The sequence below is a fragment of the Chrysemys picta genome, chromosome 3 (assembly GCF_011386835.1).
Source record: "Chrysemys picta bellii isolate R12L10 chromosome 3, ASM1138683v2, whole genome shotgun sequence".
Classification (NCBI taxonomy): domain Eukaryota; kingdom Metazoa; phylum Chordata; order Testudines; family Emydidae; genus Chrysemys; species Chrysemys picta.
The window spans coordinates 133317253-133343092 of NC_088793.1; the positions used below are offsets into that span (position 1 = coordinate 133317253).

Genomic DNA, 25840 nt, shown 5'->3' on the forward strand with positions numbered 1-25840 from the left:
TGTGTTTTGAATATCTGCGCAATCGACGGTGAGGCATATGGGTGGAATGTATTTGTGAGTGGAACTTGAAAGAGTTACCACCTCTTTCTTCTCAGATATGACCCCTGCCTGTTTAGAGCCCACAGGACCGGGTCAACAGCATTGTGCTACATTATGCACATTCCCCAAATGAGGAGATTTATAAAGCAACCACATGGGCGTGTATTCACCAAGCACTAGACTTGTCACCCTCAGGGGACACAGGCTTTGATAGGTGAGTTTTCCAAGCAGTGGTTTGAAAAAAAGTTAGCCTGAGGGCCCAGGATGCCTTCCCTCCCTTTTTCTGAACTAATTGCTAGTAATGTTGCACTACTGAGGAAGAAAAGAAATTTTGGCCTTGCTTCTAAATTTCCTTTCTCCAAAACAGGGTGTCTGACAACCCCGAATCATCCCAGAATCAAGGGGCATGGAATCTGGAATTATGTTCCTTGGAAAGAAATGTAAATAGACACACTTATCGCATGTCTCTTGAAAGTATCAGTACATAGTGTAAGTGTTTTATAGCTGTTAAGTACACTGTTCTGAGGGGTACACAACAAAGAACTCTCCACCAGCCTGACTAATCCTGTGGACAGACAGGCCAACTGAAAAACTGGCATAGAGCGGATCATCAGTAACAACATGTCTGGGTCATGTGGATCTGCTGAAGGTCGGAGGAGCTAATGTGAATGCAAAAGAGGGATTGTCCATATCCCTATGCGGAGAGGATCGCATTCTGCCTCCTGCAAAAGGGGAGAGAGTTTCTGCTGCTGCATATACTTCCCCAGAACCCCAGATTTCTCCTTGTAACACAGCCCTCTCTGAACCCCCATCACCACAGTCACCACATGTGGTTCCTTAAAGACACATTCTAGCCTTTAATCAGAATTAGCTATGCACTGTTAACTGTCAACAGCTCTTTTGTTCCTCTAATGGGTGTTTGCTGTTGCAACATTGTGCTTATTAACCTTTGTCAGTGACTCAGCATGACCCTTACATTGAATACTGGAGTTTCAAGATGGGGTGAGGGTAAGACAGTGATGGCTTAAACAAGCATGTCTGCAGAGTAAGTGTGGGTGGGAGGGGGTGTTCTTTTTTCCTGTTCTTATTTTAATTAAATCTTGATTCATTTTCAATATTTTTTCCACAAATAAACATAGATAGGAAGTAAATGCAAACAAGGCGATCATTAAAATGTCATGATTAACAAATAGTCATTTATGTGCCTCTACTGTAGGAAGAAAGATGGATAGAAGGCATAAGAGCTAGAAGAGAAAAATAAAAGGTTAGGGAGAGGAGAGGAATCCGCTATAAAGAATTCAGCACCGAAGTAAAAAGATTAAAGACAAAAAGAACAAAGAAATAGATGTTAGAAAAATCTGACCCATTAGGAATATTGCTTAGCAGCTTTGCTTGTATGTAAAACACCATTGGTCTGTGTTAAACCAAGATAGGTAACGTTAGTCTGTAACAGACAGCATGTACACATGAAAAAGTTGCACTGGTTTAATTTGTGTGTGGTTTTAAACAAATTTTAACATTTAGTTAAACCAGTGGACACTCCTATGTTGGTTTAAACCAGTGTTACTTTAGCTTATTTATGTTGATTCAAATAAGCCTGGTTTAAATCAAACTAAGAGGAAGTATTATCTTTTATTGGACCAACTTCTGTCGGTGAAAGAGACAAGCTTTCGAGCTTGAAGAAGAGTTCTGAGTTAGAACAGAATATTCAAGAGCTGTCATTTCTGATGACATATTTAACCAGTCTCCGAGCTTGAGAGAGTAACAAAATTTCCATCTGTGCAAGATAAGCTCTTTGGTTACAAGGGCAGCTCAAAAGGAAACAGAGTCCCCAAGAATTTGTAAAGCCTAATTTCACCTTCATCAGTGCTAGTTTGAAAGTTCCAAGTGTTAAAAGGTAGGGTTACCATATGTCCGGATTTTCTCGGACATGTCCGGCTTTTTGGTCCTCAAATCCCCGTCCGGGGGGAATTGCCAAAAAGCCGAACATGTCCGGGAAAATACTAGTCCCCTGCTTACCTTAGAGCTGCTCTGGCAAGCTGCGAGCTGCAGGCAGATTCCCCTGCGGCGGCAGCTGCTGCTGCTCCCCCCAGACACCTCAGCTTTGTGTAGCTGAAGAGTCGAGCTACCCAAGCGCTACCGGCGTCACGGTTTGCCGGGCAGCCCCCAGACCTCCAGACCCTGCGCCCCCGGCCGGGCACTTCCCCTCGCGGGCTCCGGCTGCGCTGGGGAAGCGCCCAGACGGGGGTGCAGGGTCTGGAGGTCTGGGGGCTGCCCAGCAAACCGTGAAGCCGGTAGCGCTCGGGCAGCTGTTTCACATGGCTGGGAGGGAGGAGGAGGAATGCGGGGCGCTCAGGGGAGGGGGCAGAGTTGGGGCCGGGACTTTGGGGAAGGGGCGGAGTTGGGGCGGGAAGGGGTGGGGCCAGGGCCCCGTGGAGTGTCCTCTTTTTTTAATTTTTAAATATGGTAACCCTATAAAAGGAATATCCACAATTAAAATGTATTCTGTCCCACACAACTCTCCAAACATCCTTCACCTTAGCGCAGTCCCAGAGCATGAATATCAATGAACCCAGAGCTTACCTATGCCACCAACATTTAATATTCCTCTTTTATGCCAGTGCATCTTTAGGAGAATCTTACGTTGAGTCAACTGTAACTGTAGATTAGGTAGGGATTTTTTAAATATTATAGCTGATATTCCATTTGATCAGGGGGAGATTTAAGGGTCAGAGCCTGGCCAGCAAACATGCAGCATAGGGCCTAATGGTCATGTCACCTTAGACCTGAAGAAGATCTGTGTGTGAGCTCGAAAGCTTGTCTCTCTCGCCAACAGAAGTTGGTCCAATAAAAGATATCACCTCACCTGCCTTGTCTCTCTAATATCACCTTAGGCTTTTTAAAACATAAACAGCTTTTTAAAAAAATTTAAAGTACTGGCCTCAACAGAAGTGGAATCTCACCCAAATTGTGTTGGTTTGTGTATTCCAGTAATTGGACCCTTGCACTACAGCAACATTTGTCAATTTTGGCAATTTGTTCTGTGATGCCATCGAGCTCCAACCTTGCTATCTCGTCTTTCTTAATTGCAAGGAGAGTAAGGTCACCCAGCCATGTCTGAGCTCGAGTTGAACACATGCAGTTTTTTGACATGTGTTAGTTAATGTGCTCATTGCACATTCAGCACTAGCCACTCCAATTGGTATGGTGAGAGAGAGTCAACACAACATTTCCATTTCTGGTAAAACATCATCAAGAGAACTTGACATTATGAAATTCAGGTATCTCTGGACTCCACATGACAAAATGAACACCTCTGTGTCCTTGGTAAAATAACACATCTTGAAAGACAAGAGCTCATGAACCAAGTCTAAAGAAAAATATGAGTATTTTCCCCTGAGTTTAAGAACTTCCTCCTTTGACTCTTCTAGCATTATATTTTAAAGTTGGCTGGGATGGAGGAAAACAAATAGAGTAGCTACATCTTGAAATCCCTCATACCAAGATTTTAGTTCCCCTACCATATTGCCTAAGACCTCAAAATATTTCCTTTGATGGTTATCCTTTGCATCTAACACAGAATCATGTACAAATTCATCATCCATGTGGCATACACATCTCTTCCTGTGGCTTGGGTAGTTTGCCTTTTCAAAACTCATTGTTTCCCACCTGTTCTGGGATTCTTTTATAATTTCCTCATACTTTTCTTCAGATCTGAGTTTGCTGAGCTTGTTCACTTTGCTGTCAAATGTCTGGAGGACTTGGAACAGGTCAATTTTATTTGATGGAAGTATTCCAGAGGCTGCAGCCATGATAACTAAATTCCTATGCCACCATAACAGATTTAGGTAGAACAGCCAATCCATCAGAGACAGGTTGCTTTTTGCCTGACGTATGTCCTTACTATTCCTGCGTGCAGCGACAGTTTCATCTTCTAGGCATTCAATTATACGCTGAAAATTTACTATCATTGCCTCAGTGGCTTTCATTTGAGCGTCCTATCTAGTCTTGCAGAATGCCTTCAGAAGTAAAGGTCTCCTTCGTTCTTCAGAAACATGTTCAATTTCATCTGCTGCCTCAATCCTGTCAACTTCTTCAGGGGCCTGGAGCGCATCATCAGATTCCTCTCCCATGTGCAAAACTGTATTCTTTTGAGCCAGAGTCTGAAGATAAATATTATTTTTAGATTTAATAATTAGTTTTTTTCACAGACAGTCTGTGAAATATATAGATATTTCCTACAAAATTGAGACGAAAACTTTCAGTTCTGGTCTTATCTTCAGCATCATGGACCAGAACTAGGTTAATTTGATGAGCTGTGCAATAGATGTAATGTGCATACATTTTGCCTCCTTTGCCTGAAAGATATTCTGTCATTTTTTGCTTGCAATCCTTCACAAATTCCAGCCATAACACTGGCCCTATCATATACCTGTCCAGACATATATTTGGGGTCTAGTCTATACTTGCAGAATAAAACATCAGTTAACTGGCCACACAAGCATAGACGCCGAATTTCTAATCTGCCGGGGGATGCTCCCCCTGGCTCTGCCAAGGCCCCGCCCCCACTCCACCCCTTCCTCCAAGGCCCCACCCTGCCCTGCCTCTTCCTGTCCCACCCCTTCCCCACCCAGTTATGACCCTCCCCCGAGTGCACTGCACTCTCGCTCCTTCCCCCCCCCTTGTCTGCTGACAACATGAAATAGCTGATTCACTGCAGGTGATTGGTGCTGGGAGGGAGGAAGAGGCACCAGCGGACAGGAGGCTCTGGGGGGAGAGGGAAGTTCTGGTAGGGGGTGTTGCCAGTGGGTGCTAAGCACCCACCATTTTTTTCCAGTGAGTGCTCCAGCCCTGGAGCACCCACGGAGTCGGCACCTATGCACACAAGGATGCAGCATCTACCTCATACTGCCACAAAACTTACAAAATTCTCTGTTGTATCTACTTTTCCTTTGATATGATCCGTATTAACAAAGAGAAGCAAAATAATTATTTGATCAGTATGGCTAATATCTGTGGTTGCATCGGCAATGACAATAAAACCGTAGCTTCTTTGCAGCTATTAGGTATGTGCCTTTTGGTTTCTGATGCTAAAAGGTTTATAAGTTCATCAGTAATTGTCTTGCTCAAGTATTTGATTATCTTGGTGTCACTAATATGATGGGCAAAAGTTATATTATGTCTGGCAAGTAGCTTAATGATGCTCAAGTAAATACCACAATTCTTGCTCTCCAGCACTTGACAGTGGCCATGGAAGGGACATAAATTAGCTAAAGTTTTGACTGTGTCAAGCAATATTTTTAGTACTTACAATTTTTTTTATATTTTCAGATGCTTCTCTATTAAAACAAACATTGATACTATGACCCTTCAAACTGTAGAACTGCCACAGGACTACACATTGTTTGCTCCTCCCATGAACAGACATTGACTTTAGCATATTCTTCCACTCCCAGTTAACCATGTTGGTTTTCAAGTTTCTTTATTTCCAAACAACCAACAAACGTGGCCATGTGTTAAATTTAAAAGATACGAGTATGCTGGCCACTTGACATGCAGATCTTCATGCAATGCTATTGTCATTCTGTAAAATGAAGATGAAAAATGATGGCTTGTAGGTAAAAAAGGAAACTGTCGTTTTGGCATATCGCTTTCAGTGGGCTGGAAAGGACCAATCTATATTCAATTGCTCAACTGATAAAACGGAATCTTGAAAGTGACTTTTATTAGATGGGCACTTCAAACCTATTTCATCAGGAACACTGCTTTGATTTGTTTCATTGTGGACCTGCTCATCTACAGGGCTTTTTTTTTTGGTTTTAAGATCACCCGTGGTTGGTTTGTAGCTCATTCATTTGTGCTGGTTTCAAGCAAACTTTCTCTGGAAATATCATCAGCCATGACTACAGGTGCAACTTCAGTGGTACTGCACAAATCGTTTTCCTGATTTAAACCTTGACACAATGACAGATTCATGCTTGCTGAATTGAGAGGCAGTTCTTGACTTTCTACTTCAGACTGCAGGAGTTAATCAGGAAGTTTACAAAATGATAGTTTCTACTGCTTAGGATCTTTGGAGGCATTTTGTAATAACAAAATATTCTTTTTCTTTTGTAAAATCAGACATGTATTTGTATTTAGGGTTTTCATTTTCAAACATCTTCCCATATGAGAATATCTAAGTTGGAAGTACAGTATATAGGTCTAAATAAAGTGTATTTTTGTGCTGCTTCATTTTTCTTTCTGTTATGGGGGTAATCCTTAAAAAAAAAAGTTGATTTTCTGTGCAGAATCTAGCAGAGAGAGGTTGAACTAGAGTGGGGCTGGCTGGGAAGAGTGCTGTGGGGCTGGGGAGAGGCTGGAAGCTGGCAGAAGCATACCACTCAGTGTCCCACAGCAAGAGGAGGATATGGAGCCTATAGGAACAAACTACATTTCCCAACAGCAGCCCCTTCAGCACAGGAGCATGGCCAGTGGCTGTGACCCCTGCATGATGGGTAGGAAGCATCTACTACTACCACATTGCTGGGCAGGCTCAGTGCTGTAGCATTTTGCAAAGGCATAGCATTGCAGGACAGATGGGGGTGGGTCCCCTGGCAGTGACACCCCTATAAAAATGGGGGCTGATGGCCAGGGGCTGCGTTAGACACATGCAACCCATGCGACTGCATCAGCCCTGAGGCAGCGAGGGGGCCCCTTGCCTGGTAATTGACTCAGCTACTTGTGAGGGTGAGGCCCCGGAATTGCGTGAGGAGGGCAGGTGGCAGTGGCAGTGGCAGAGGAGTAGCTGGTGCAGTTGCTGAGGGGCCCATGCACTTGGAGGGCCCCGGCTCAGGGCTGCTCGGCCGCACAACACATCCCTGGCGCAGGCTGCTGCCATTTTCTCCGGCCTGCTGGAGCGTCTAGGAAGAGCAATGTGCTGCTCCCCACTGCCCACGTTTCAATTTCCACAGGGCCTCCACAATGGGGACTCTGCCATGAATTCCGGTTAGTGGGACCACCAATGGCTGACGCTCCATGTTGGTCGGAGGCCCCTCCTCCCCTCCCATTGCCTGGGCAAATTCAAATGCGGGCAGCTGGACCTGGGGTGCTGCTCTTCCTAGCGGCTCTGACTCTAGCTCTGGTGGCAGCAGCACTGATGTGCTCTGACTCCTGCAACAGCAGTCCTGGCTTTGGCGGGAGCAGTGGTGCCGGCTCTAACGGCAGGTGCAGGGCCCGGGCAGAGGGAGCAGATGGCACGGCATAGAGCTGGGCAGGTGGGAGGGGAGGGCAGAGTGGGGTTACTGGGGCTGTGGTTTCCATCATATCCAGGGCTTACAGTTTGGTTCAATGGCTCTCAGCACCCCCCCCTCCCATAGAAATTGTTCCAGCACCCCGGGGGGCAGTCTGGAAAAGGAACAGGCAGAGCTAGATGACCTGTCACTAAGGAGTTCCAGCAGCCATTGTTTGCCATGGAGAGGATACAGCATCAGGTGCTCTTAGAAGCTGTAGAGTAATGCTGCTGTCATTCCACAGAGGATTTCTTTCCTCCCCACAGACCTATGCTGCTCAGAATGGTGTAGGGCAGTAAGAGGTGGGAGGGGAGAGATTTGGCTTCTCTTACATAACATCATTGATTGGTACTGAAGCAGAGAAACTTTTATCTGAAAAACATGCAAGTTAATTCACCTTCAGTGAACTGGTTGTGTGCTATAGCGGAAGAAGCAGACAGCCAGCTCCTTGGGGATTCTGCTAGGAAACCTGGGTCAGATGACTAAACCCTGGCTCTTAGGGCAAAGCTTTATCTGGGGTGGTGAACGTGCTGATGAACTTTACCTGCTCCTGCCTCTGGAAGCAGCATTCTGTAGGCTAAAAATCTACAAAGGGGTTCTTTGTTTTGAAAGTTTTGTGTCTGTCTCTTTCTCATTTTGGTCCTTTTACCTTTTCAGTGCAGAAGAATTTCAAACTGGAAATGGGTTTTTATGGTTCAGGTTCTTTCTCTAATATACAATAAACCACAAGGGCATTTGATTCCGCAGAGCACAAAGTCTCTAATTTCTTTTTCTTGTCTCTTTTTTCGCTAGAATGTGGCTGATGGAAACCATCCCCTTTTTTGTTGTATATTTAATACAATGGTACAGTTCCCATAAAGTTACCCTTTGGAGCTAGAAATAGCAAGTGTGCTTTTCTCTCTCCCGGCAAATGAGAATGGGTGAGAAGACCCACTTAGCATAGATTTTTACCTCTTACGAGTTATAAGAGGAGACAGTTAAAGAGTGTCTTTCCATATTTCATCACTTGAAAGGACATGGTTAGTGTCACTGCATCACTCTAGATATCTGTCTATGAGCTGGGTTGAAAGCAGTGCTAAATGGGACAGAGGTTTAGCTTGTGTCTTTGAAAAAAACCTCTCTTTTATTCCTAATGTATTGATGCTGTAATGCTCTCCCTGTCACAGCCCCTACTTACAAACCATTCCATCACTTTCTGCATTTCTACTTTTAGAAGTATCATTATCTTCAACAAGACTTTGACTCCTCAGAATGTGTCTACGTGGGAGGCTGTCCTTCAGGGTATGTGATGAAACCTGATATTGTGTTTTTTAAAGGTCTTCTTGTCCTTTCCATAGGCATTTGTATGAAGCTGGTTATCAATTCTTTGAATTCTTACACCCAGGAAGTGCATTCCCTTAGAACAGTGAGGTATGAAAATGTTAATTGTCCTGTGGATTGAATTGACATGAGACAAAAGTAATTCAAGTTCCTTTTCAGTGTTTTCCCAGCTCATAAAAATTCCCTCTTTGTGTCTAAGATAGCATTTGATCATAGATGAATAATAACCATCTTCCCATTGCTGACCCTTTATCTTAGGCCTGATTTAGGGTTCAGTCTTGTTTCCATTGAAGCCAGTGGGAGTTTTGCCATTGATCTGTTAATGGGAACAGAAGCAGGATCTTTCTATTTCCATACAGAAAACTTCGTTAAACAAGAGGTAGCTGAAATCCACAGAAACACACTTTCAGCCTTAACACCCCCAAAACACAACTTTCTTTACATATATTTTGCACCATTAAAAGAATCCCTCACAAAAGTTAGCAAATGTGGAACTGTCTAATAAAGGGATCCAGATAGTTCCCACTGCCATATAACTCTTCCTCATTCACTATCACCCCACTGGATGTACACTGCCCAGAATGTGGTGGTTCATCTGCCAGCGTTGCTGGTCATAGAAAGCACATTACACCAATGTTTCAAAGACTGTACTCACGTCTGGGTTCAGTTCAAGTTGTTTGCTGTAGATCAAGTCTTACCTCTTTAAAGACCTCATTCAGCAAAATACTTAAATATATGCTTCTGTCCCACTGAAGTCAGTAGGATTTTAAGCAAGCACTTTGTGCTTTGCTGGATCAGGGGCTAATATCCTATATAGCTTGAGGCAGAGCTACATGGAGGGCCACCTATCTTCCTATGTTCTGCCATGACAATTGAGATCAGCCATTACATTTGACCTACAGTCCCCAGCTATTAACATCCAGAAGCTGGTGGGAGGATGGAAACACATATCAGTAGAAGGCCCTTGAGTCTGGTATTAGCTTCCCCTTAAAAAGCCAGACCTTCAGGGAGCAGTGAATGGCCTGTTTTCTCAAGTGTATTTCTGAACAGTGAGAACAAGGGGCACGGGTTCTACCAAGTTTTAAATTTTGGGGTAGAGTCTATTTTTTTTTCTGTTAAAATTGGGATGTGGAGTGTGTTGGTTTTAAGAAGTTGCACAAACAACCAGAGGATTTTGTAATGAGTGCACTTTTATAAACTGAATAATAATTTTCATGTCCACATCTCCAACTTCTTGAGGAACCAAAATCATTCCTTGTGTAACCCCATGGAAATCAATGAAGTAGCAGTAGAGAAGAAGTTGCCCCAAGGTATATTTATAGAACTCCATCCTCTGAGGTTTGCCACTGGCTTGTTGTCAGAATGGAGTGCATGGGGTGGTATGTGGAGCTATGTAACTGAAAGGAGATGGTGTCATTCTTTTTCCTGTGTGCTGAACCTTTAAATGTAGAGGAGTCTGTACCAGCCAGTTGCAGGAGCAGCTTTGAGGTATCTGCCACTTGGGGTCTTTCAGGTCAGATGCAGAATGTTACTGACTGAGTAACACACAGTGTTGACTTACTCATGGAGACAATGGCTGAAATCCTGAGCCCACTGAAGTCAATGGGAGTTTTGCCGTTGACTTTTGGGAGCCTGGTTTCACCCATTATTTGTTCTTTTTTGGGCTATCATTCCATAATCTGAAACAAAGTCATCTAGACTGAGAAATGTGGGTTTTGTTCTTTGCATATGGACAAACTAGCATGCGACTGGCTGCTTTACACTTAGTTGAAAATAGCTGTCACTATAGCAAGTGTGTCCACAATAAATTTCAAGGAGAATTTTTTTCTGCTAGAAGTGTCTTCCCCCTTGTCACCTCCCTAAATTCACAACTGCCTTACAGTATAGGATAGGTCAAGAGAATCAAACAATTCCTGTTCATGTGGCAACTACTGTAACTACCAGGCCACAGTTTAGTGGGGAATGTAAAGCGAATCAACAGGGGTTAGGCGGTGATGGAGTAACATAAAGATCACTTTGGACGCTGCTGTCAGCTACTAAGAAAATAATTTTAAATTAGACTTAAACCTGTCCTGAAACTTCCACCACAAGTGGTTACAAGCCTCAATGTTGTATAACTGACCAGGGTTATTTCCTCTTTTCCTAACAACGATCATCTCATTTAGACTTCTTTGGCAATTCTTGCGTACTCATAAAAAGGCATGACACAGCATATCTTTTGTGGCTTACCTTGCCAAATAAAATTACAGTGTAAGTGTAGTTTCTTTGCCTTTGCATAACTAACGATACAAAGCAGATATAGAGAGAGTATTTGTGCTAAGATACAAGCATAAGTCTTTTAAAAGTAGTCTTCTGTTCAAAGTGATTTTAAAAAAAATTACTTAACTTGAAACTGTTGCAGATAGTTGGGGAAAGTGAGAAGTTTCTAAATGTCTATTATGTTTTAATTCTCCTACTATACTGCTGAGATAAAAAAAAATAATAGCCACTATTTTGCTGCAGGGGAGAAGGTTCCAAAGTAGCTGTTTATGCCTCCTGACTGTGGGGACCATTCTGTCTCAGTTTGGCTCTCAGTATAGTCTAGAACAGCCTCAGGGCTACACTAAACTACACCAACTGTCAATGAGGGGTATCTGGCAGCTGGGGATCTGTGGGGCATAAGAATAGCCCAGCCACACCCACTTTTCCCTAGCCATGCCCCCTATGCCAGGGATTTATCGGGAGAAGTATGTACGAGCCACTTTGGTAGGTCTACTCCATGGAAGAGGATTCCCCTACATAAGGAAATCTTCCATTCACTGTATCTGCCAACTCTAGAGCAGCCTTGCAATAGGAGACAGGAGCAAAGCTGCCCTAACAGACCTGAGAATCAGACCCAGTGTTTTTATGCTTGCTTTGCTGGTTGTGCAGTGACTCTAAAACAATAGTATGAACCAAATGAAATACTGAGAGGTGATTCAAGTTATCTGATTGGCTCATGTACAGAGCATTAAGTGCCTGATCCTAGTCCCATTAAAGTCAATGGCAAAACTCCCAGTAATTTCAGTGGTGTAGGACCAGGTCCTTATTTTCTAGAAGTTCTCTCTCTATACCAAACATCATCGGCTAAAAACAAAATGTAAAGAATCTAGGGGCCAAATGTGCACTCAGACTTGCCTGCTGGCTTCAGTGAGGTTGCACAAATCGAGCAGTGGGCAAAATTTAGCCCTATACCTCTATAATTTCCTCCTCACTTTTACACAGCATCAGGCCTTCAAACCCGGTCTTGTCATTTATCATCATTACAATTTAACGTTTGTATTGTGGTAGTGCCTACAGGCCAACCAGCTCAGGGTCTCATTGCACAAATGGCAAGAAAATGACAGTCCCCGTCCCAAAAAGCTTCCTAGACTAGGGAAATGCCCTGTACAAGGTCATTTTAGCCAAACCTTGTTTATTTCAACAGTTGCTGATTGGAAATGAGTTGCATCCCCTAACAGGTATCAAAGACATCGATACATTAAGTACATTGAAATGTCTCCTGGTTATCCAAAACCCTGTTTATCCAAATTACTTTCAAGTCCACTATGTTTTTCGATAAACGAGGTTTGACTACACTGCTTAATTATTCAAGAGCTGTGCTGACATCGATTTATGTTACTAGTGCCCAAAGATGTTTTGGCATAAAAAGGCACCATGTACAGTAAATTGAAGTTATTCTTAGATAAGAAAGGCAATGCTAATTTCAGTTCTCCTCAAAACACATGGGAAAATAAATCAATGGTTGACAAATGGAAGAAAAATCAGTATGGAAGAAGACATGATTTGCCAACTGCTAAGGGTAAGTTACAGCTGATGTCAATTTTCAAATATTTGGCAATATCCTTCTTACATAGGACTTCCCAAACACATGCTGATAAAATCTTATGGCAATCCTACCGCCATGGCCTCATTTACAATGTGTGTCAGCAGTGAGTTCAGATGAATCGGCACTCAACACAGTTGAATGATCAATGCACGCCAGGACAAAGTGTGCCCTACAGGTTCAGAAATCATGGTTAAAACCTGCTGGCAGACTCCTGGAGTGAAGTTGTGTGGAGACAGTCATGTAGGAGAAGTATCACTTAACAAGAGGGCTGCTGAATTCTGTACTAACTGCTATTTCCAGATGGGATCGATGTAATCCCAAGTAAAGCACACTGCAGCATTCCAATGTGGAGTTGACTAAGGCATAGTTAGCCATGGGAAAGCCACCTTCAAAAGAAAAAAAGTCACAGCTTTCTGACTTGTAGAATTGTAAGAAGCAACCACTATCAATTAGACATCCAAGAGCTGCTGGGGAGACAATAAAACCTCTCAGGCTATGAATTTGAATTTAAAATAGCAATCACGGGCCTCAAAAAGGAGCACTGTTATAATCTCTGCTATTTGTCCAACTGTTTCACTTACCCTGATAAAGGTTACCTTCCTCTTTATCTCAGACAAATCATTTATATATATGCCTCGATCTCTACCAGACACTAGGTAAGTCACTCCACTGTACTGGACTGGTTGGGTGAAATACAGATTAGTGTCGTGCATAATGACGGTACAATAATCCAGATACCTCCTCATTAACTCTCCCAAGGCCCCCTTAAACACATTGAATAGGAAGGTGGAACGAAAAGGAATTCTGCCAAACCCCACACAAGAGCAACCTCGAAGCAAGAAAGCTGTTGCCCAATACTATCCCCTGGGATTTCTCAGAAAGAAAAGAGTGGACTCCATCCATCCATTTTTGGCCCGAAGGAGTGTTAGTGCTACCTTCTGGCCAAGAGTTTCCAAAAGCAACTGACAAATCTGAAAGAATCAACACAGACACCTGGAGAAGATCATCAGCCTGCACAGTCTCCAGGCTGTATCCAGGACTAAAATCAAACTGATTGGGATAAAAAGCCCCTAGCACTACAGATGTTGCTGGAATTGCCTTGCCACAACCTTCTTGATAGTTTTTCGTAAAGAAAGAACGTGGAGAGAATGTGAGCATTAGGAGATGGTTTCTTGAACAAGTAGCTAACAGTTGGTTTTTAAAGAAAAGCTGGCATCTTTTCTCTTAGGGAGGCCTTGCAAATCAAACCCAGTAATGGCCCCGCCACTTTCTCACTGGCCTTCAGCAGCAGTGAGTAAGATGGATCTGTGGTCCTCACGTGCCTCAGAACCTCATTGGGTGACACCTGCTAAAACTCAAGCAGAGCAAACTTTGCATTTATGCCCTCCAGAGTTCAGACACAGCTCCGCTATGCTGGAGGCAGACAGCTCTGTCTTTATCTGTGAGTAAGCTTATCTGCAGCACAATTTAAACTGCCTCACAGTGAGAAGTACTCAGCTCATCCACTAAGTGCAAACAAAAAGGGATCAACCAGGTTGTTCACCACCCAGAACAGTTAAGCTATGACTTTGCAGATGCTATAATGGAACTAAGGGCTTGTCTACACTAACAGTGCTGCAGCAGCGCTTAGTGAAGACACTACCTACACCAACAGAAGAGCTTCTCCTATCAGAATAGGTACTCCACCTTCCCGAGAGGCAGTAGCTATGTCTATGGGAGAAGCCCTCTCATTGACATAGTGCTGTCTAGACCGGGAGTTAGGTTGGTAAATAGAACTAAGGTTTTTGCATGGATTTTCCACACCCCTCAGCGATGTAGTTATACTGACATAACTTTGTATTGTAGACCAGGGCTAAGAAACCTTCCTTCACAGCAATGGAAAACTTTTAAAATTCTTTCTGTTGTGGTCAGTCAGTCTCAGGATGAGACTCTGACACACACATAGGCAACTGCTTCTTATTTTGGATCCTAACCGCTGTTTAGATAAGGGACATGTGTTGTGTAACTATACCTTTAAGGCAATAATAGAATTCATTTGAGCTCTGACTCTGTCTGTGGAGCTGAGTGAACAGTTGGCTTTTGAGCTGCAACTAACAGATTAAAATTTCCAATAAAACAAGTGTTTGACAAGAGTATCAATGACCAATTTCATTGTGTGATTAAAATTATGCAGGGAAAACATTTGAGTGTTTGTTAATTCACACTAACACACACATTCCAAAGTAATGGAAGCAGTTTCCTTAACTTTAAGGGGTTGCTACCATTACTTAAAGCCATCGCCTCCCATGGCTTCAACTCCTACTGCTGCAGGACACATCATTAATTAAAAAAAAAAATACTATAGTGCTGGAGATTGGTCTGGGGACAAAGTAGACAATATAATTAATTATATCAGTCCACGGAGGCTACAGGTCCCAGTATGCACCCTCCATCTTCCATATTAAAGGTGACCTGCAAAGGATTGTTTAAAAGTTGGATTCGTACCCCCTTTTGCATTTTTATGATGGGGTAGGCAACCTATGGCACGTGTGCCGAAAGCGGCACATGAGCTGATTTTCAGTGGCACTCACACTGCCTGGGTCGTGGCCACCAGTCCAGGGGTGCTCTGCATTTTAATTTAATTTTAAATGGAGCTTCTTAAACATTTTTAAAACCTTATTTACTTTACATACAACAATAGTTTAGTTATATATTATAGACTTATAGAAAGAGACCTAAAAACGTTAAAATGTATTACTGGCACGCGAAACCTTAAATTAGAGTGAATAAATGAAGACTCGGCACACCACTTCTGAAAGGTTGCTGACCCCGGATGTATAAGAAGGCCTCGATGATGGATTTTTAGTTTGTTTTCCCCTGCTTATTTAATATCTTAAGAAAAGTCAGGAATGTTAAATCTATCCTTTTTAATTTTGCTGGAGGACAGGTAGGTCTCAGATGTGTATCATGAGGTCTCGCTCTCAATGGCAGTGTCCACTTTTTTAACAAAGACATCCTTTTCCCCATGTATTTCTTATGCATTAGAGTTAAATAAACGGACAAAAAAATCTCTCACAGTTAGTTACTCAGTTACTCACACTTCTCAGTTATTCACCTTTCAATCTCTTACAATATCATAACTTCGCTAGTTCTACTTGTTCTAGTTCCAGTTGCTAAAACAGTCTGCCAGAGTAGACAAGACCTTATCTTTAAAAAAAAAATCCCTTTCTGACTAAAGAAGCAATTTGAACCAAAAGGGGGTAGAGGAGAAATTAGGGGGCAGATCCTCAGCTAGAGTAAAATTGTCCTATCTCCATTTGTTGTTTAATTGGAATAAAGTCAACTCTATATGATGGCCTGCCTGAAATTGTCTCGCCACTTGGTAGTTTCTCCAAAATTTTCTTGATTTGTCTTTGCATGTCTCTCCCCTCTGAGTTCTCCTGTGCCTCTCTTATTTATTTTCTAAAAATCTCATAGTTTTGGGGTTTTTTTAATTGACATTGCTTGTATTGTGATAGAGTGGACGAAGCATGTATTGAGACAACTGTATAATATAGAGAACAGATCAAGAAATCTCTCTCCTTTCTTTAGGGATTTTTTGGGGAAAGGGGAGTATCCTGTGAAAAAAATTCATTTTTTTAATAATAAAAACAATTTTTTTACTGAAAAATGTTAGGTTTTCTTCCAAAAAACAGAAACATTTGACCAAAACACAAATTTTTGTTTGGTCAAAAAAAGCCATTTTTTGTTAAAATCAAAAAGTTGACCACCTTTAATAATATAGCTGTAAACAACTCATACAAGTAAATAAAAACTTAACTACATATACGAAAAAGTAAACAAGATGAGGAAGAAGGGTTTGTAGGAAGTGACAAAGAGGAATTTGTTTGGATAAGCATCACCTCCATTCATGAGGATAAGATTACTATGGATTCAGTGAAGTCTAAGAACACCAGCTGTGTTCAAGTGAAGCATGTTAGTATTCTTGTCTCATCTGTGGCTTCCCTTGCAAATGTACATTCCAGCTTCACTTTGCTGAGCCACTTGTTAAAGATTAAGGGGTAAACAGCCTTTCCAGCTGGCTCTGTGTAAATGTTAATAGGTTTTGAACCTCCAGAGGCTGGGATTTGATGCCTGATTCTACTCAATGAAAGTCAATGCAAACTTTACTATTGACTTCAGCGTGTGCTGGATGAAGGCTTTGGTGGCCAAGTGTTCTCAGTGGAGGAGGGTCCTCATCTCTGGAAATAGCTTCTCCCCTTTGGTCCAACAGATCTGAGCTTGTTAACCTCCAGGGTGCAGTGCAAAGTCAATCCGTTCCCTCATGCTTTTACCTTAGATGGGTTTATCTAATGGGTATTTCCTTTTTAGTAATGCTCAAGTGGTGGGTGGCGATGTTACCCTTGCATGTCTATGTTATATTATGGGAGGAGGCAGCTGTAATTTTAGGGGGTGTTTTTCTTATTGCCGACTGTCGCTAGTATGTTTGAAATGGGAGTACATCAAAGTGCACTACAGAACTTTTAGTACACTGGAGCAGTGTCCACATAGGACCTTACTGTGTGGCAAGCTAGTGCGCTGTAGTCATACCCTGGCTTGCTGCCCAGTAACATCCTGTGTAGACAAGCCTTCAACTAGTAAAATACAGCATTTCACATCTCTCTTGCGGTATTGTAAGGGTCTTATACAAAGCCCCCTGAAGTCAATTTTTCAACTTTTCAATTGACTTCAATAGACTTTGGATCAGACCCAAAGAGAATATGGGCAAAATAGGAATCTGTTCTCCTCACATGTTTGTTTTTATGAAGAACCACGCTTCAGAGACCCAGTTTGTTAACATATGCTGTATTTGGTGGTTTTGCTTACCCAATTTTCTGTTTCTATGTAGTTTCCTCCTCTTGAGGTTCAGAAACCACTGCACTTTTCCTGGAGTTTCCCAGGATTCCAAGGCAGAGAGAGCAGCAAAGGATGTGGTAGACCCAACAGTTGCTAGATAAAATGAAGAAGTAGTCAGATTTGCTCCAGCATCTGAAGCTAGTTGGGAATCTTCCATAACAGCTTTTCTGTTCTGGGGCAGTTTGGGGAGTGCTTTCCTTTTGTGCTACTGTAGCAATTGCATATTTATAGGAATCAAATATAAGGGCATGTTAAAATTGCACATGTGGCTGTAATGTGCTCAGAATAAGCCCTCCTGGGTGACTGACTGAGACGGAGCGAAGTTCACAACACCCACAGAATCCATCCCAAGTTTTGGACAAGAATCAGAGGACACTTTGGGAGTTTTAATTGGTTCTAGCCTATCAAACAACACTAAAGAAATAAAGCTGCTAGTTCTTCACCTTAATACAAAGTTTGAATGTACTGCAGAAAAAGTGATAAAGTAATGAAACCAATAATGTTCTTTAAATAACGTGCACAAGAGTAATGGCCTCTGTGCTAAGTTCAATTTCATGACATGTTCGGAGATGGGTGCAGGTAAGCATGAAAGCTGGTACTAATTTTCCAGACATGAGTGAAATACTGACTAGACAGAGGGTTATCCATTTAGCTGCATTCTGTTACTTTTTTGTGCAGTTACATTTCTCATTGATTTGAATAACACAATCAATATCAAACTCCTCTCTGACCTCCCTGTTCCTACCAAATAAACTTGTGGATTTTTCTCAATTGCCTACCATTAAATGTCTCAAAGACTGAAGAGCTTCTCTCGGAGAAGACGAGTGTTAAGTCTCCTGATCACATAGACTAATCATGTCTTCAGTTAACTAAAGAACTTTAATTTAACAAAACAACAAGAAATAAAAACAATCCGAATTGAGTCAGCACAGTATGAAGGGTTGTTTTTTATAATTTGCGTCCAGTCTGCTCCATTCACATAGTCAGTCTCCAACCAACTGATTTCTAAGTGATAGGTCTTTTTATTCAGATTGTAAAAGTGCAGCTATATGCATCCGAAGAAGTGGGCTGTAGTCCACGAAAGCTTATGCTCTAATAAATTTGTTAGTCTCTAAGGTGCCACAAGTACTCCTCTTCTTCTTTTAGCAGCTATAGAGTATCACCATGGTTCTTAAAGCTCCCTACACCACAAGAAGTGTCCTCAAACTCAACTCTGCCACCTATATCTCTTACCTTGACCCAGACCTGCTCACCTTCTCGCACGTCTCTCGGAGTGTCTCTGCAAATCTGCTTTACTTCTCTTACGAAATGCTGCCTGTGTTCACTGCTGCCTCAACTGCCCTTTGGGGAAATCCTCATCGATGCCCCAAACACCCCTCACAAATCCTAGATATCCAAACTCCTGCATGTGCCCCGTGTTCTGCCAATACACAGGTACAAAGAACTACAACTACATCATTCCTAGGCCCTATTCACCCCAAACTCCACTGGCTTTTCCCTCAGATAAAGATCCAGTTCAATGGTCTTCATTTTTAAAAGCCTCCATGTACTTGATTTACCTAGGCTCAGGGCTCTTTATTTTATTTTTTCCCTGATACCTTTTCTCATCTAGCATTAGTCTCCTCCCTGTCCCTTCACAGGAGATATCCATTCTAGAACCTTCCTGTACCTCACTTCATGGACTCTCTGATTTGGATTGTAATCTCTTTGGGACAGGGACTGGCTCTGGCTATGCTCTGAAGACATATCTTTTCTCCCTGGCCTGTACTACTTAATTTCTCTCTCCTGATATTTTTTGAATGATTTAACTCTGTACTTATAGGTCAGACGAGAGCATCATAATAGTCCCTTTTGGCCTTAAAATCTAAAAATTGTCTAAGACCAAGAAAGTGTTTGGGTTTGCAACAGGTATAAAAGGTGCTATCAAAAATAAAATAAATTGTATTATTAACCAAGTGCTACAGTGTTCATCCCCCAGTACTCACATACTTGATGTAGCTGTTGATTACATACAGTATGAGAAGTATAGGCTTCAATGCTTTTATATGGTTTGCTTTACCGTTTGTCTATTTTTTGTTTGATGTGTGTACTGATGCGTCACTAGATTACTTATATCTATTCAATGTATTTACATAAATTGGATATTTAGACCACTATCTAGTCATGTCGTTGTTATAAGGATTCACAATATTTCCTTCCCATCCAAATTCCCTGGGAGCTATGGTAGTTCAGGATGAGTGTAAATGAAATGATGGAGATTTAGGAACATATTCGTTGCTAGCACAAGCAGGTATTTCACTGACTTAGTAGAGCTGTGCTTGCTTATGTCGTTGGTAAATTTGATCTGTTTGTGAACAGTGCATGGAACAAAATCTTATACCCAGTGTCATGGCCTAGAGGCTGCTCCACAGGGAGGATAAAAAGTCCACCACTACGGGCAGCTACGAGAGTCCTCTTTACACTCAAGTGAGAGAAGCTTGTGTTTTTAGAGATAAAAATTAGGGATCTAGTTCCAGGTGTGTGTGTGTGAGAGAAAGAGAGAGAGAGAGAGAGAGAGATTTATCTAGTAATTGTGGGTTGTCAGTAGCACACAGGGACACAATCAGAATTTACCAAGGGAGGGAGCCCAGGTTACTTGCCAAGTAGCAGAGGTCACTACAAAAGATGTTTGGGAAGGTGGGGAGTCCTAGGGGAGCTGAATCCCAGGGAAAGAGCTGGAGGTAGTGGGGGGAAGGTAGGAGCAACAGGAGAGATGGGAGAGGCCCAGGGCAGAAGGGGGTGACTCCCAGTGCACAGAGGCTGTCCCATCCCTGTCTCCCACCTACCTGTGCACAGCTCCCACTCCCTCTGGGTGGCTCAGCTGTCTAGGCAACCCAGCTCCTGTCTCAAAACAGTGCCTGGCTCCAGCTCTAGCTCTGGCTCAGGCTCCTAGTGGCTCCATCCCCCCCACTCCCCTGCCTGATCCTGGCTGCAGCATCCCCAGCTCCCTCCGCACTGAACCCCTGCCAAGCATCCCCTGCCCAGGCCTGACACCGGCACCTGCCAGTTTGGAGGATACTCTGCACCAAGGGAGGAAAAGGGGCCACTTGGTCCAGAACCAGCTTCCCCCATGGGATACTGGAGCCAGGGCCCTCGGAAAGGCACCTATTGCTGCGGGAGGGGTGTCTCCCTTGCCCCATACCTATGCCCCTTGGACACACCCCACTTCGTTGCACCTCAGTAGCACATGAATCCTTTTCAGAAAATAAAATAGAAAATCTTCCCCAATCCACATATGACTTGGGACAGACACTTAGAAACCACCAGACCTTTCACCTTCCCTTCCAGCTCCCCAAGACATATAGAACAAGAAGAGGAGCCAATAAAAACCATAAAATGTTTGGGGAAAGTTACACAAAAATAAGCTAATTAAATATAAATACTTCAGACCAGACCTGCCCTTTCTGACCTTGCCAGTAAAATACACAACGCCTAATTCTGTAAATATTATGATGTAAATGCCAAAGCAGGGAAATGGCGGGGAAGCCGGCATAAATGACAGCTGGGTAAAGATTACACAAATTAGCAGAACAACACTACAGGTAGGGGTCTATTATATGAGTGAGTGGGTGAAATGCTGTGGCCAGCAATGTGCAGGAGGTCAGACTAGAGGATCATGATGGCCCCTTCTGACCGTAAAGTCTACGAGACTCTAAGAGGTGGATGTTCAAACAGTTTTTTCCAGTACAAAGAAAAGCTCCATAAAATCCGAAAGCCCTCCCAGTGTTTCCTTCTGGGAGACTTGGACAATATACACATTTCCCACCAGTCATAACCAACTTTGCATTCATTTGAAGGCAATGACAAAACTTCCATTGACTTCAATGGGAGCATGACTGGGCTCTGTATTTGTACCAGTATCTATTGTTCATCTTTAATCCGGCATCTAAAACCATGCATGAAATGTAATTGTCTGCAAGAGATTTTGACTACTGTGATGCCAATTAAATGTTGTTGTTTTTAATGTATATCTTCAGGATTGGATCCCATAAAGGCTTCACACACACAATTGCTTTCAGAATCCTAGATGAGCTAATAACAGCTAATGCCTGCAATTCAGAAGTCAGGAAACTAGAACACAAGAAATGCTAGGACAATGTGCCAAACAGTTTCCCCATTGCAAGGGCAACAGAAAATTACATTTCAAACAAAAAGTGGCTGGCAACCTGCCAAATCAATAGCTATACTATCTGCCCCAAGGTTGTACGTTAAAACCACTAAAGGACTAGTCCTGGAGGAGAAACTGAAGATATCTATGCATAGGGTGACCAGATAGAAAGTGTGAAAAATCAGGACGGGGGTGGGGGATAATAGGCACCAATATAATAAAAAGCCCTGAAAATCAGGACTGTCCCTATAAACTCAGGACATCTGGTCACCCTATCTATGCATAACCCTGGCTCTCTTTCTTGAAGGCATGTAGAATGCTCCTGACTGCAGAAGTAACAAGCACCCACCCTGCCACTGACAATAAAAAACAGTAGGAGAAGCAACCTTTGGAATCTGACCTATGTCATGTGACTGGCGCCAAGAAATAATGTTTCTGTTCCTTGCCAGCTCTCCTGTGTGTCAGATCCTAGTTACAGCCAACAAAATGGAACAGTCTGTATATGAAAACCTTCAGTGCCAGGACAGGCATTGCAGCAACAGTTAGTGGAAGTGCTGCCGTGGAAATAATGACAAAGGAGTATCAGAAGCCCAAGGAAATAAAACCATAACAAAAGACAGTTACACAAAGCAGCACGACAGTTGACTGTAAGTAGTGTGGTCTGAAGCATAAACCCAAACAGTACCCAGTGTTTGGAAAATTGCGTGCCAGCTGCAATGAAAATAATCATTTTGCTAAAGTATGCTTTATCAAGGGCAAAACTAAAAGACAGGCATGGATTAAAGCAGAATCCATGAATCCAGGCCCTGGCTGGAAAGGCTCCTAAGGACAAATGTTGGATCTTTGCCCACTGACTTGGCATAGGAGGTGTCTAGCACTCAGGGGCAAAACAGGGCAGAGAATCACAATATAGCTGTTTGTGCGTCTGCCCTCACAGCTGATCTGGCAGGGGACAGCTCAGCCACACAGGGAGAAGGAGCAGCTTATAGGAACCCTTAGGCCTTGAGAACTCCCACTGAGGTTCCCTCTCACGCTAAAGGTTATGTTGGGTCCCTATCTGCCCACAGTCAGGGGAAGGAGCTATTCAGATTTGCTGGTGGTGGTTGCTGTTGGGAGAGGGCAGAGAGCAACTGAGTTAATTAATCAGGGCTCACCTCGCTCTTCTTATCCAACTGGTCTTGAGTCTGACACCTGACGGCTACTGAGCCAAGGCCCAGTTCAGCTCAGTCAGCCATTCGGATTACTTGTTGCCAGGACTGACTCTCCGTGTCCTCAAGTGATGGGAAAATGGCAAAGAAAGAGATACCTTAAATGACTCTGCCCCTCTGAGTTCCTCATTCTCACCTCTATCAAAGAGAGAAGAAACCACAGCAGTCCTATGGGAAGAGGAGAGAAGAATTCCCACTGCTTCCTTCTTCAGGCAAGTGGAAACTGGAAACCCTACAGGTTCCTCCCTTGACTTGGAAGCAGAAAGGAAAATGCATCCTCTCTCTTCAATGGGAATGAGCAGGGCTGACGAGGGGGGGGGAAGCCGGTACAAATTACTGGGGCCTGGCGGTCCAGAAGGGGGCCCGGGGCCCAGCTTCCCCCTCCCTCTCGTCGCCTTACCGGGACCCGGCGGTCCGGAAGGGGGTCCGGGGTCCAGCTTCCCCCCCCTCGTCGGCCCTGTTTAGCCGGTCCGCCCTTGCTGGGGAGCCCTAAAAATTTTTTTCACTGGAGCCCAAACCTGCTCTCGGCAGCCCAGGGAATGAGGGAGACAAAATAGCTACTCAATCCTTCTCCCCGAACCATGCTTCAGTGGGGAGAAGGAACAACAGTAGCAGACAGTGAATGGAGTGTGAATGTTGATGGTAGAGGCAGAAGCCAAGGGGTGAGTGATTGGTTTAAGGACCAGCAGGGAGACAGAAAGTGGAAAGAAGGAAATGGAGGCAAAAAGGGAAGACTGAGGAGTTGGGGATGAAATGAAGGAGCAAGATATTGAGGGGCTTGGGAAGATGTGTGTAGAAGAGGAAATAGGAAAATAAGAGGACCTGAGGGATGGAGAAAGATGATTACATAGGAAAAGGGAGGAAGGGAAAAGAGACTCTGAAAAAGCATTCCTTAGATTGTAAGCTCTGTTGGGCAGGGAACAGCTTTATTTTATGTATGCTTACAGTGCCTAGCATAATGGGGCCCTGGTCTTTGATTAAGGTGTCTAGGTACAACTTCAATATAATTAAACAATAGTGAAGATGACTATGGATAAAAAATATACAATATACAGAATGAAGAAAAATTGGAGGGAAGTGATAAGAGAACACAAGCTGGGGAGGGGACATATTGCAGCCAGTTTATTTAATTGACATTTTTTAAATTAACATTTTAAAAAGTTTAATGCTACGAATACCAAAAATAAAGACACAAATGTTTGATTCTGTGCAAAGTCTTGCATAAACTATAAACTATGTGAGAGTATCTGAAGAGTTTGTACATTCTAGGAAACACACAGAGAAAAGCAATATCATTGGAGCATTAAATGACCTGGCTTTACCAGTGTTGTAGGCAGCGTAGTTGTAGCCGTGTTGGTCCCAGGATGTTTGAGAGACAAGGTGGGTGAGGTAATGTCTTTTATTGGACCAACTTCTGTTGGTGTGAGAGAGAGAGAGCTCTGTGTGGCTTGAAAGTTTGTCTCTCTCACCAATAGAAGTTGGTCAAATAAAAGATATTACCTCATCCATCTCTCTGGCTTTACCATGACAGTCCCAGTTTTTCATGTGGTGTCCCAAGAGCTTCTTTCAGGACACTTGAAATGTCCCGGTCTTTCATTGCACCAATCAAAACTCTTTTTAATAACCACAACATGTTTTTTGAAGTTACATTGACACACGGATAAGTATTTACCTTTGTTTACCCGCAGCGAACAGCCCAGTGGAAGAAGTGTTCCATGTCGTGAACAGTGTTTGGGGTGAAGAGAAAAGCCAGAAGAGCATAGATAATATCAAAGCTCTTCTTGTGCTCAAACTAAATATTAATGATACTAGTTCAGTGTTTCACGATAAACTTATTCAGGATGCTAAATTACTGGAGAAATCCTCCACTTTAAGAAATATGCCGTTGTTGCTTTTGACTCAGTGTATGTCTACACAACAAAAGCTGTGCATAGCCTACCAGAGCTAGCTTGAATCCAGCTGTGACGCGTACCCCATAATGCTTTATGGGAATATGACATAACTGGAATATGTTTTGTGCTGCCTGTGCCATGCAACATATCTCTGTAAAGGTTATGGTCTACTATATCTATTCATCCTATTTGTACACATATATCATTTTGTACTTGAGGTTAAGAATATTGGCTGTATACTTGCTTGATTTCTAAGTAAGCTTTGTGAGGCATTTGGTCAGCTTCTTTAGGAAGGAATTCGCAAGGTTAAGTACCCAATCAGGAAGCACTTGGGGAACAATGCATCTTGAAATGCTCCAATCCACATAAGAAGTCTTCCTGGAGACATACAAGATACCATGTGGACAATGGCTTCTGCCTATAAAGACTGTGAGTCATGCATGGACATGTGACTTGTCCAGGTGACTCCAGAACTCCATCTTGGAGCTGGACTTTGCATAGGAGTAAGGAGGGGGTCTCCACCCACAAGAGAAAGTCTATTTAAACCCCTGGACGACCCCTCCATTTTGTCTTCAGCTGGCTAAAGAGAGAGCCTCTCCACCCCCAAGGATACCTGAAAGAAACTCCAAGGGGGTGAGTGATTGCTGGACCCAGACTAATAGGAGATTAGTCTGTGAAAGGAAGCATTCTGGAACTGGTGAGGATCTTATCTGTATTCAGTTTGATTAGCAGGAGCGCCGCCAGAGTTTTTGCCGCCCTAGGCGGCAGCGCGCCTCCTCTGAGATTCGGCAGCAGGGGTCCTTCCGCTCCGTGTCTTCGGGGCACTTTGGCAGCGGGTCCCGGAGCAAGTGAAGGACCCGCCGCCAAATTTCCACAGAAGACCCGGAGCGGAAGGACCCCCTGCCACCGAATTTCCGCCGAGGACGGCAAAATGCCACCCCCCAAATCCTGCCACCCTAGGCGACCGCCTAGGGTTGCCTAGTGGAAGTGCCGGCCTTGTTGATTGGATATAGATTTGCGCATTTTATTTTATTTTGCTTGGTGACTTACTTTGTTCTTTTCAGAGTAGCAGCCGTGTTAGTCTGTATCCGCAAAAAGAACAGGAGTACTTGTGGCACCTTAGAGACTAACAAATTTATTTGAGCATAAGTTTTCGTGGGCTACAGCCCACTTCATTGGATGCATAGAATGGAACACACAAAAAGAAGATATTTATACATACAGAGAACATCCGATGAAGT

General features: G+C 43.2%; 1 protein-coding gene and 1 long non-coding RNA gene across 14 annotated transcripts in view; one reads left to right on the forward strand and one right to left on the reverse strand.

Annotated features, from left to right (window-relative positions):
- LOC112059768 (myb/SANT-like DNA-binding domain-containing protein 1) overlaps positions 1 to 25840 on the forward strand; it is a 68547-nt gene that overhangs the window by 20104 nt on the left and 22603 nt on the right. For 4 of the 11 annotated variants that reach the window (XM_065589048.1, XM_065589047.1, XM_065589054.1 and 1 more), the window contains one exon: positions 8524 to 8591. The exons of 5 other annotated variants lie outside the window; for them this stretch is intronic. The gene's annotated coding sequence lies outside the window, so the exon portion shown is untranslated. Of the gene's footprint in view, positions 1 to 5370; positions 6267 to 8523; positions 8592 to 21948; positions 25719 to 25840 lie in introns of those variants that run through there. 2 more of the 11 variants (XR_010599772.1, XR_010599773.1) reach the window with 2 other exon arrangements.
- Positions 1 to 25840, reverse strand: part of LOC122173517 (uncharacterized) — a 223762-nt gene that overhangs the window by 8178 nt on the left and 189744 nt on the right. The gene's annotated exons all lie outside the window — the stretch shown is intronic.